The following is a 13,366-nucleotide window of genomic DNA, read 5'->3' as shown; positions in this document are numbered from 1 at the left end:
TGAAGATCTCTTGTGTATGATCAGTCTCTTCTCTCTTGTTGGTTGCAAGATGCTCTTTAGCTTTAGATTTTTTAAGTTTAATTATATCTGGATGCAGGTCTTTGTGTGTTCCTTCTGGTTGGAATTGGTTGTGGTTCTTGAATATGTATATTCATATCTTTCATCACTTTGGAATGTTTCCATTCATTATTTCTTTAAATAATCTCTCTTCCACCAATTATCTTCTCTTTCTGGAAAAAATGTTTGTTGTTCCTCTTGATAGTGCACATAAGTCCCAAATTTTTGTTTGTGTGCTTGTTTATTTGCACATGTTGTTTCTATCAAAGATCAAAATGAGAGGCAAATTTAAGCTCTTATCAGAACTTTTCTTATCTTGTTCTTTTTCCTGGAGCTTCCATGATAACTTCCTAATTTTTCCTATATAAGTGATTGTGCTTAAATATATTAACCTTTAATATATGGTTCACAAAAAAGAAAAGAGAAAAAGAAAATGTGGAAAATGATAGTCAGTTATTTAAATCCTCTGAAAATTTCATTAGCTGGAGAGAGAGGGACTTATAAACAATAGCAAAGATAATAATGGCTGCCACCTCTTTGAGCCTCTGAGATCAGTGAACGTGATCACAACAGATTCTTCAAGATTTGGAAAATGATGTCCTTTTTACCAACCTTGGATTGTAAAAGATGTGTTCAAGCTGCTCTAGAAATACACACATGATTATTTACTACAAGACTGAGATTTGAAGAATTCTTAGCTACTATTATGCTGAAATTGACCAAATTTTACCACAATTAGCCTTTTAAGCCTTACCTTAGCAGTTCTGAGTTTTCAATATGCCACAGAATTTAAAAAGTTACACCAGAAAGAATTTGCTAGGCAGTTGTTGTATAGTTGAGAACATGTATCTCTGTTGTTTCCTATTCCATCACTTTTCTAGAATTCTCTTTCAATTTTATTTTTGCTCAAACAGATGAAGAAAAAACTGCTGTTAATTTCCAAGAACTAAATTGTTTTAATGATGAAGACTAAATTGACTTTAACTTCTAGGGGATTAAAAATTATGTTAAGGATTCAGAAAAATGCATATACTCTTTTGTTGTAATGTTTTTGATTATTTACTTTAAATAAAACAATAGACTTTCCTCACAAAATGCAATTAAATAAATGTCAATTTAAGCTGTCTAATTGTAGAGAACTATAGTATCTATTTTCAATGAAATATTAATTGTCAGGCTTAACTTTATTCTTTCGAAGATTGATTTATTTTCTTTAGAAAATGTTAATACTCAGATATGCAAACAATGTTAATTATTAATGGATTTTATCCATAGGAAATCTCTTTTTTTTTTCCGGAACAAAATAGCTCTTCAAAGGTCATTTAAACCTTAATGCTGCAAACAACTGTTAAATCAGGAACAAGGAAAATTCAAGGATTTTTATTCAATTAATAACAAAAGGCCTGTTTTGAGAATCTGTAATGTTTCTTGTAATGTGTTTTTCAAGAAAATTAAAAAGAATCACATAAATATAATTTTAAAAAAGAACTATTAAAATGGTTCATAAAAAAAGAAGCAGCTAAGTATCTTGATCTTTTCTATGCAGAAAATAGGTAACAAATGGGGTTATACTTATTCCTACATAAATTTATCTTCTGTATAAAAAGAACAGTTATACCCCTTGACATCAGAGAAATTTCTCTTTTTTAAAAAGTTATAATTAGCAACTAAAATTAATAGGTAACAAAAGGCCTTATTATAATGAAGAATCTCATTTTGTTGTCTGAATCTTTTAACAGAGTTAAAAATAATAATGGAAAAAATTCAATTAATTTTCATTATCTTTCATTCGGACACTGTGGACAGGATGGACATGGATAAATTGTAAAATGATTAATTCACCTTTCAGTAATTGACTGATATGCCTGATTTTGTGCAAATAAGGAGTTATCAATGGTAATATTGCCTTTTCCAAAAATAGTATTTAGATCCCCTCAAATCCTGTTTAAACTGTCAGGACTCGTTTTCTTATTTACATGAAATGTTACCTGAATTTTCATTTAGATATTATCTTCTTTTACTGTAATAGCCAGATTATTCACTTTTTGTTAGTACTTATCTGAGGTATAGGTTTTTATTTTTTAATAGATGGGCTTCCCAAAGGAAATTGCTCATTATTTGCATCCAAATCCTTTCCAGAAACAACTTTGTTGCTTAAAATCATCCATTTAAACCATCAGAACTTACTGTGCATAGACTATTCACTGGTATCAGATGTTTCATGACAGCATGTTTCTATTATTTTTTTATATCCATATACGAATAGAAGATTCTCTAAGTCACAAGCAAAATTTAGAACAGTTTACAATAGAGAATGGCAAACAATTTCTATAAAGTATTCAACAGAAAATATTTTAATCCTTGCCTATTGCAAGTACCAACACACTGTTCTTTTAGCATGAAAGCAGCCAGAGGCAGTATGTCAATAAGTGTACCTGTGTTCTAAGAAAACTTATAAATAAAATACAATAAAAACATATACATAAAGACCAGGTAGTACTTGAATGGTCTGCAGGTTGTAATTAACTGAACTTCATTGAGAATATAAGTAGACATACATTCTGAAGTAACAGTAATTTTGAATAACCCTACATCTATCTTTCACAGAGTATCAAATTTATACTGAAGAAAGAGCCAAAGTAAGAAAAAATATTTAATAATTTTAAATGGTATTATCTGTAACACACACACACATATCTGCATATTCTTTTTTAAAATTTTCATTTGTTTTAAGTAGGTATACATGACAATAGAATGACATCGTATATAAATTGATTATAATTTCTCATTTTTCTGATTGTACATGTTGTAGAATCATATCAGTCATGCATATGGTAATAATGTTTGTTTCATTCTACTATTCTTCCTATCCCTGTATCCCCTCCCCTCCCTTCACTCCCCTCTACCTAATCTAAAGTAAAGGTATTCTTCTCTAGTGCCCTCCTGTGAATTAGCATCCATGTATCAGAGAAAAAAATTTGGCCTTTGTTTTTGGGGATTGTCTTAGCATGATATTCTCCAACTCCATCTATTTTCTGGTTGAATATTCTGCTAACAATGTCCTACATTATTTATAAAGATCAAGTTAGAAAGTATTATCTTTTCTTCAGTTTTCTTTGTTGTTGTTGATGATGTTTGTTCTAGTGAGTATTTTCCTACTGCAAGACATGCATACTGGTTAACCAAAAATTCTGATGTAAAATATAAACTTTTTTTTTACTTATTATTTGGTATTTAACATAACCATTAAGATGATTGGTTAATTTAAATGATAAGGGGAAAATTAAACTGTCAATTACTTTACACAACTAATTAAACAGATTAATTCATTCTGTTCACTTATGTTTAGATAATGTGAGGGTTCATCACTCCCAAGATAATTAGATTCTAAAGAAAATGTTCATGGTAGAGCCCAGGTACCAAAACCTAACATTTGAATAAACTGCATCAGTATTTTGTTTTATTGTTTTGTGGTACTTGAATTGAGCCCAGGTATGTTCTGCCACTTAGCTATATTCCCAGTCATTTTTATTGTTATTTGGAGACAGGATCTCCCTAAGTTGCATAGACTGGCCTTGAACTAGTGATCTTTTGGCCTTAGCCTACTCAGTAGCTGAAATTATAGGTGTGTACCACAGCACTTTGCAGAACCAATATTTTATGTAGATTACATTTTAATTTACATTAACTTTCTAGGGGAATATTTGCTACTCTGAATTGAAACTCATTTCAATGTTTAGATTTTGAGTGTCCATGTGTTAACACTAAAAATAATTTTATTTGTGCATAGTTCTCCTTGCATTGTTTTCATTTCTTCTATTCAGCTTTTCTTAATGGCTCAAACAGTAAACATGACATGTTTAAATCTGTTTTTTTTTTTTAATTTTCGCCCCCACTAAATTTATCACTAAATCACATATACTAATAAATGGTTTCAATGGTCCCATCCAACATTTTGTTAAGATAATCTCATATGGTGGCTACATATGAAAAGGGGTTTGTTTGAATAGAAAGCAGAATATAAAACTTTCCCTGGAAAGTGGGGGAAAGGAAGGAAGGTGAGAATGGTAAGTCCAGATGGCTTGTAGACAGCCATATCAAGGTCCAGTGGGATGAGAACAAGATGATTTAAGAGGGAAGACCCACATATGTCTTTGTTGTTAGTTCATAGCAGAGATCACAGTAGCCTCTGAGAGTCAGAGGCAGCATCCCCTGAGAAATTTGTTGTGCATTATGAGGAGAAGAGCACAACAGCATACCCCCATCAACTCAAGTATAGTTTCCAGTTAGCTCACAATCTGAGGTGTTTTAATGAGCCAGTCTCTTGAAGATTTCTAGAAACTAGGGGTACATAAACTTGTTAGGGGGGAATTAAGATACCCCTGAGGCAGGAACAGGAAAGGTTATGTCCACATTCTGTTTGTAAGTGAAATGAGGCTGTTGTTATGCTGCCAGACCAGCTTCTCAGTCCTGCCAGGACTGGAGAAAAATGTCTGGAGAAGAAATCTACAGCAAATAGCTGCCATAGGTGTAAGAATTATTAATACATAATGATTCATTGAAAATCTAGGAAGGGCAAAGATTGACACATGATTATTATATGAAATGCAAAAAGCTTCCTGCACATGCAATATGTAGTGCCTTTTACATTTAAGAGTTCTGTGCAATGAATGGCAAGTCAAGGCATAAAGTGTGCTAAAAAAATAGTAAAGGATCCCCCCATTTGTCTTGCAATTTAAATAACCCATCATATTTTTAGCACCATTATTATCCATTTTTTGTCAGGGGGACTATAGCATTTCTTTTGATCCAAAAATGTATTCTGAGTAAAAAAAAAAAAGAAAGAAAGAAAACAATACATTAATGATATATATATATATATATATATATATATATATATATATTTGCAGTTCTGATTTTCTTTTTCTTTTTTTTTAACTTCAGGAGAAAAATATTCTTTTTGTTTTTGTACAGTTGCTAGTCTTCCAACTGCAAATATTTAGTCACAGTGAATTCATTTAAATATTGGGATAGATTCCACCATCAGTTTCCACATTTCCTCCAGGGCTCTGTATTTATTTATTTATTAGATTTTCCAAATTCTATGCTTAGTTTAAATAGCTTGAGGGGAAAAGTACAATAAAATTGCATTAGTTAAAAAATATAACCAGTATCAGCAATATGAAAACTTAACAGTAAAACAGCATGAGCATATACATATAAACACAGTCATCGTTTTAGCATTCTGTTGGGAGAGCCATATCACAAAGATTGATTGCATTCCAAGCCCTGAAGCTTAGGACCTGAGGCTCTGGGGAACTACACAGGCTGGGAACTCAGGTTGGAATGGTCATCACAGGCTCCTCAGAGGAATGTCGCTCTTCATCAGAGGAAAATCAACAACTGTTAATAGAAGCTGATTTTATTTGGCAAGAAAGTTAAGAAGAAATAAAACTCTATGACTTTATTTTAATGCTTTCTGGCAGATAAATACAGCATTCCCTAAACGTCTTAACTTCCACCCAAAACTAAGGAATACATTGAGAAATAGATTTCAAGTATTTTAATTTTCTTCTTATTATTCTTTTTAATTTTTTTGGTGATACATGACAATAGAAACTATTTTAACATAATTATAAAAGCATGGAATATATCTTGTTCTAATTCAGTCCCCAGGACCTCTCCTTTCTTTCCTTTCCCCACACCACGTCCTCCCTTCCCTCTGCTCTGCTGATCTTTCTATCATTTAACCATAATTATTTTAAAAATTAATTTCTTATGGAAATACATGATAGTGAGATTCAATAGAATATATATAAACACACACACACACACATAGGAAAGTTATGTCAGATTCATTCCACTATAATTTAATTTATTGTGAGACAATGAGATGCAAAGACAGGGGGGAAGAAATATAAAAGTGTAAAATGAGTGTGTGTGGGTGTGTATAGGCATGCTAGTCTCATATCAGAGTGAACTTCAATAGTTTGAATAAATTAAATATTTAATATGTATATGTATACTTATATATATATATACATTAAGCAGACTTACATTTATATAAACCTTTGTAAATTTAAAGAATCTTAAGAGAATTTTTTTTCCCTAGTGAGTTAAGAAATCAGAATCTAACTGAAAGTCTTTGATTCCTGGTTACCTTCAGATTTAAATCAAAATCATTTAGCATAAGACACAATTATTTTCAAGATCTAGGTCTTGCTCTCCTGTCTTTCTCTTTCTCCCTTCCTCTGCAGACACACTACATACAATTTTGTAAGTAGAGCTAGTTTTAATAAGAAAATCTTTCATTCTCATTTAACATACTTTCTGACTTAACTCTTAATAATAACCAGAAACTCTCTTCTGACTTTTTGTCCTAAGAGAGTTTTACAGCTACAAACATTTCTATTTGCTTGTGTACCCACTATTCTATGATCATTTCAAAGACAGGAACTCCACTTTCCATTTTGTACCTGGAGTCTAGCAAAAGCCATTTTCTGGTCTCTCTACTTCCACTCATGAATCCATTTTTTCTCGAAATAGCAGTCAAAGAAAATAATGTATATTGAATTATATCTCCATCAGTCTTGTTTCAAAATCCCCCTAAAATAGATGCCATTTATCTTCTCATAGTTGTTAATAAATCCCTATACGATTCTACCCTACCTGCCTCTCATATCTAATTTCACCCACCTTTTCCCATTCACTTCTTTTATTTTTCTGTGAAAATTAAAGCTATTTCCTGCTTTGGGTCTTTGCAGTTACTCTTTCTTGTGTTTAGTATGCTCTTTGCCTTAATTTCTTCCATGATTATTTTTTTCCCATCACTTTGGACTCATCTTAAATGCCAGCTTCTATAATCACCCTTTTTAATATGAGCCCTATATCCAAGTTGCTGTTTATGGTAGTGATCAATGACTGGCACAGTGTATTTCCTTTTCTAACACCTGTTAAGACTGTTCTTTCTGGGACCTTTGTGGTTGGATTGGAGCAATATTTTAGGACTCTACTCCGTGTGAGTAAGTTTTTTCAATCAATTTTCATCAGAAATAATGGGTGTTATTTTCTAGCTTGATATGAGACCATTCAGAACACTCTTTTCCCTCTTTCCTAATAACTGTGATCATGTAAGATGATCATCCATCAATCAACTTAGGAACTTGAATGACTGTGATGAGGATATCCAGCTCCTAATTCATAATGGATACATAACTACAGCCAAAATTAAATGGTTTCTGCTTTGAGATAAGGAGATGTTTCACTTGCCTATTACCACAGTATAACCAGTGGTGCCCCTTCAGCTTTTATTTGTTAAGTAGTTATTTATTAAACACCTTCATTCTTCTTCTGCTGTCATGTAAGATTTGTGAGACCAGTAATGTCTCTACCTTGACCTTTGCTTAATGCTAGTGCCTGGAAAAATGCCTGGCAGGTAACAATAAGTATATATTGAAAGAACAAATAGAATGAATAATTTAGGCCTGTATTCTTATTTTAAAGATAATAAAATTAATTTTGTAGTTCTCAACCACTGACTAGATCATGGATGTCATCACCCAAATATCCTGACAATCAATTGAAGGAACAAACTTGAGAAGAGTAGATGACCTCATAGAACTTGCAATTTATTGATCTTTTAATGAAAAAAAAAAATACTTTTACCTTACAACAAAATGAAATAAATGTTAAATTTTATTAGAAAAGAAATAGGCTGAACAACAGTAATTATTTATTTATTTTATTTAATTTTTATATTTATTCTAATTTGTTATTTATGACAGTAGAATGCATTTCAATTCATATTACACACAGAGAGCAAAATTTTTTCTATCTCTGGTTGTACATAACACAGAGTCACACCATTCCTGTCTTCATGTACTTGATGATGTCCATCTCATTGCACTCCCTTTTCTACCCCCATACCCCCTCCCTCTCCCTGCCTCTCCTTTGCCTTATCTAGAGATCCTCCATTCCTCCCATGCTTTCCCCTCCCAACCTATTATAAATCAGCCTCCTTATATCAGAGAAAACATTCTGCATTTGTTTTTTTGGGATTGGCTTACTTCACTTAGCATTATATTCTCCAACTTCACCCATTTACCTGCAAATGCCATGATTTTATTCTCTTTTAATACTGAATAGTATTCTATTGTGTATATATACTACATTTCTTTATCTATTCCTTTACTGAATGATGTCTAGGTTGGTTTCACAGTTTGGCTATTGCGAATTGTGCTGCTATAAACATTGATGTGGCTTTGTCCCTGTAGTATGCTGTTTTTAAATCCTTTGGATATCTACCAAGGAGTGGGATAGATGGTTCAAATGGTGATTCCATTCCCAATTTCCCAAGGAATCTCCATACTGCTTTCCATATTGGCTGCACCATCTTGCAGACCCACCAGCAATGTATGCGTGTGCCCTTTCCCCATATTCTCACAAACACTTATTGTTGTTTGTATTCTTAGTTGCCATTCTGACTCGAGTGAGATGAAATCTTAGAGTAGTTTTGATTTGAATTTCTCTAACTGCTAGAGATGTTGAACATTTTTTCATATATTTGTTGATTGATTGTATGTCATCTTCTGAGAAGAGTCTGTTCAGTACCTTAGCCCATTTATTGATTGGGTCATTTGTTTTTTGGTGTTATGATTTTTGAGTTCTTTGTATATCCTAGAGATTAGTGCTCTATATGATGTGTGTGTGGTAAAAATTTGCTCCCATTCTGTAGGCTCTCTACTCATCTCACTGATTGTTTCTTTCACTGAGAAGAAATTTTTAGTTTGAATCCATTCCATTTATTGAATCTTGATTTTAATTCTTCCACTATAGGAGTATTATTAAGGAAGCCAGGGCCTAATCCAACATGAAGGAGATTTGGACCTACTTTTTCTTCTAATAGATGCAATGACTCTGGTTTAATTCCTATGTCCTTGGTCCACTTTGAGTTCAGTTTTGTGCATGGTGAGTGATAGGGGTTTAATTTCATTTTGTTGCATATGGATTTCCAGTTTTAGTCCTGCTGTTGAAGAGGCTATCTTTTCTCCAATATATGTTTTTAGCACCCTTGTCTAATATGAGATAACTGTCATTATGTGGGTTTGTCTCCATGTCCTCTACTCTGTACCATTGGTCTACAAATCTATTTTGGTGTCAATACCATGCTTGAACAACAGCAATTTACATGTAAAAATTAAATCCATAGTCATATTGATTATTAAATGAGATCATTATATTTTTATTCATGAGCTTCTACATGAGAAAACTCTTTCAAGAAGTTAACGATGATATAATGATAAAGAGAACAGTTTCTGAGATTAATTGTGTGGTTTCAAATCACATGTCTGCTACTTATCAACTGTATGACTCCTGGAAAATTGATTAATAGTATCTGCTACTATGAAATGAGATAGTCTCAATAAGATTTTCTTGTTTATTTTTAATCAAAATCAAAAGGAGCAGATGAGTGGTCTATTTTGTTCCAAGTGAGACACATAGAACAGAAGATAAATATTCACGAACATATGAGGTATTGGCATTCTTTTTGGAGTTTACCTTGAAAATCAAGCAGAGCTTTGAATAGACTCTACAGGAGAAAGAATAGGTATCAACCCAAAGCATCACATATGATTTCTATTTCATGAATCTTGTACTACTACTACTCATGAAATTTCTGAATTTAATGAAAGATCCAATTTTAGAAAACAACCCTACACAGTTTTATTCTTTTTGGAGAAAGTTGGTTTTAAACAAAGCCATCACTATTAATAGGAGAAGGTATATAGAAAGAAAATTGAGCTTGGGGAGAACAAATAACCAAGAACAGAATTTATACATTAGTAGCACATGTGCAAGCAAATGTATGGAGAGTTTCTTTGCTTAGATTTGTGTGGTAAGAATTACTCACCAAGTTTCCTTCACCAGGCTGTATTCTTGTTCTTAACTTATTGCTACCTGATTGTTTGTGGTGGTCCTTAACAGATGTTTTACCTGCCTCTAAGGGATCTGGACATGAATACCCTAATACCCTAATAGAAAGAAGAAAAGGAAATCCCCAGAGAAATGTCACATTTGCATTCAAGTTTTTAAAGTAAATATTTATTTAGAATAAGAAAATGAAAGAGTGGGTTCATTTATGAAACATAAATAGATAAATCAAATGTTAGGAAACAAAGCAAGAAAAATGCAAATGAACTGTTAAAAAGCAGACAATAGCAGCATTCTCTCTCCCTCCAGAAAGTCTGCTTTGATTTTTCTGATTGCAACTAACTCTCAGCTGTCAATAACATTGAACTAAAAGACAAGGGTTGTAGATAACTTGCTGTAGTGCTAAATCTGCTATAAACACCTGTATTTCTGCTCTTTAATCTTAAAATGTACAAAATGAGAAGTTAGGGCTTATCCCATTAAAACATATCATATTGTGCCTTATTGATAATGGCTATAAGCTTCTTTGTTTTCTAGGAAGCTTATCAAAATATTTTGGCTTACAAATGCAAACAGGCCCTATTTTTCTATTTCTTTCTGGAAAAGCACATCCCAAAGCCACTTTTTCTCTAGAAGCAGCAACCAGCAACTTAACTCCTTCAAATCTCTTTCTGAATCAGATTGATTTGTCCATGTTTATAAAGTTTTATGTCATTTTTCTCTTGAGAAGTTCACATTTTTTGTCATTGAGTTAATGGTAAGCTGATGTAAAATAACTAGACTTTGGCAACACAGAAAACTATGTTTGAAAGAGTCAAAACTTTGTTCTTTCAATAATAGGTTAAACATGGAATTCCTTCAATTTTTATTGTTCTTTTGAAGCAACAGAGCCCTGAAGAAATAAAAAGATATGGAGAGTGATAGAAATATGTTATAGAAGTTGATATATATTATTTAACTTTATTGAAGTTAATAAATCATTTCCTAAATTAGGTAAATTTTAAAGTAAATGTGCTATTTCTTCTCAAAACGTCCTTACTTATTACTCTTTTAATGATTTGTTTTTCTTTTTCTTTCTCTCTCTTTCTTTCTCTCTCTTTCTTTCTTTCTTTCTTTCTTTCTTTCTTTCCTTCCTTCTTTCTTTCTTTCTTTCTTTCCCTTGAAAGACAGAAGGTTATAAGAGGAGAATCTTACAAACACATGTTAAAGATTCATAAATATATCTGAGTTAGAGTTTGGTTCAAACAAATTCATATCATCAAAAACAGTCAATAAATTTGGTTCTAAGATCTAAGAAGTCACTCTAAAATAGCATGATTTGTTTCAGAATTATTCACAAATCTCCATGAAAAGGATCATAAAAAGAAAACTCAATTTGTGTAAGATAAGAAAATTAGTATTTATATTGAGGCAAGAGCAAATGAAACATTTTTAAATGGCTTTCTAGAAGCAAAATTCAAAAACAAAAGATACCATTCCACAAACCCAGCCAACTAATGAAAAATGTCCATGAGGTAAAAAATTAAAAAAAAAACAGTAGAAATAAATAGTTTTATTTAAAAAACAAAAAAGATTTTCAAAAATGGTATAATGTTCAATTTAAGGGGAAAGAAGGTATATATTGTCTCTTACAATTAGGAATGTCTAATAAAATTCAGTTTGCTCCTATATAAAGCTAGTAGTAGTTAATACCTTGCAAGGGTGCCTTCACAAAATTTGTCCTTATTTTTAAGCTACTGGAGAATCTAGACTTTTATATAATAAAGTATTGAATGTTTGAAAGGCCAATAGTTTGTTTGCCCAGTTAAACATAGTAAGGGACAGGTTCAGAATGTGAGCTGCCAGACTTCAACCCTTAGTTTAGGGAATATATAAAAATCAATAGATTATATTTTTCATTCCTTATTAAATATTTGGAATCACTGAGTGACAATTGCCTGAAATACAGCTTGTGTATGTTATTGGATGAATTCTTGCCATAGGATATAAATTTCAACTAAGCCAAGATTTTTTTTTTATTCTATTTTCAAGACAAGTAGTAGGAGAAAAGCAAAGGTTATTCCACTACTTCCAGAAGCTCAGCCTCCTCACCACAGAACTTCCTAAAAAGCCAATTGGCCTTGAAGACTATTTGATTCATTTTCTCTCTCCTTCCTGAATGCTGAAGATGAATAGATTTTTAAGTTTAAAAACCAAAATATCATATTTGTGAAAACATTCCCACACTAATTCTTTACTGCTATAGTAGTTAACCCAATTTCTGCATAATACTCTGCAATACTAACTAAATGTGATGAGAAATTGCTGTGTCATAGTGCACATATATTTTCCATTTGTACACAGACTCTACCACCTTCATTTATTGCCTGTATGCACATTAAGTATTTTGATTAATCATGACAATAATATATCCAAGTGATATATCCAAAATTATTTGGAAGACTAGGAAATATAGAAAGTTTTTGTTTTTGGAAGGTGCTTCAAAGCTAGCCAGATATCAGTTTTCCCTATATATTGTTAAGTAGGTCTCATATTGTATAACTACTTAATAGTGGTTGTTTCATCGTATGGATTTTTTTTTATCTTTTTGTGAATTGAAGCTCCTATTTTTTACCAACAGAGCATCTTCTTTGCTTCAGTAAGGATGAATTTTCTTGATTATTCTTGATTATTATTCAAGTATTACTTCTCTAGGAATTCTTGGGAAACAGAGTCAAGATTGTCTTGTTCATTTTTATTATAACCTGAAAGATTACAGTTGAAAGTCTTTAATTAAAGAAAAATTTTCATCCAGAACTGAGCTCTTTATATTAACAGAAAATAACATCAACACATTTTTTTGTAGGTTTCTGTTTGGTTTACAATGCTAGACATGGAACCTCAGGCCATACACATACTAGGCAAGTCCCCTATCACTAAGCTACATCCCCAGACCTATAATTTTTGACAGGATCTTCCTAAATTTCCAATCCTGGTCATTGTTCTGCCTTAGCATCCTGTCACTGGGATCATAGGCATGCATGCACCATCGCTCAGCAAAATGTTGTAGTTAAAACAATTATTTACAAATATTTGATTCAATTTTCACAAGAACACTGAAAATCTGTCCATTTGCCAGTAGAATAAACAAAGAACTTAAAAGATGATGAAGCTGCTTTGGTTAGATCAGTGTTCTAATTAGCTTTGAATTTAAGTGAGACTAATCTTAAATCATTACTCTAGGTCTCTACCAACCAGCACATTAAACAATGAATAACTTATGTGAACCTACCTCAAATTTTTCATATAGGTACATTGGTTAATTGTTCATGTTGGGGGGGGGTTGCTGGGTATAGCTGAATAAAATGTACAATTAGTGTATTACAATGACTTTTGTATT

The 13,366-nt window shown here is 32.0% G+C and overlaps 1 protein-coding gene across 1 annotated transcript in view; it reads left to right on the top strand.

The window, feature by feature from the left end:
* Lrp1b (LDL receptor related protein 1B) overlaps positions 1 to 13,366 on the top strand; it is a 1,807,788-nt gene that overhangs the window by 1,106,669 nt on the left and 687,753 nt on the right. The window lies entirely within an intron of this gene.

This window comes from Marmota marmota, unplaced genomic scaffold, assembly GCF_001458135.2.
Source record: "Marmota marmota marmota unplaced genomic scaffold, marMar, whole genome shotgun sequence".
In the NCBI taxonomy this organism is placed as follows: Eukaryota; Metazoa; Chordata; class Mammalia; order Rodentia; family Sciuridae; genus Marmota; species Marmota marmota.
The sequence above is the reverse complement of the archived record's forward strand: the minus strand, read 5'-3'. Positions and strand labels throughout refer to the sequence as shown.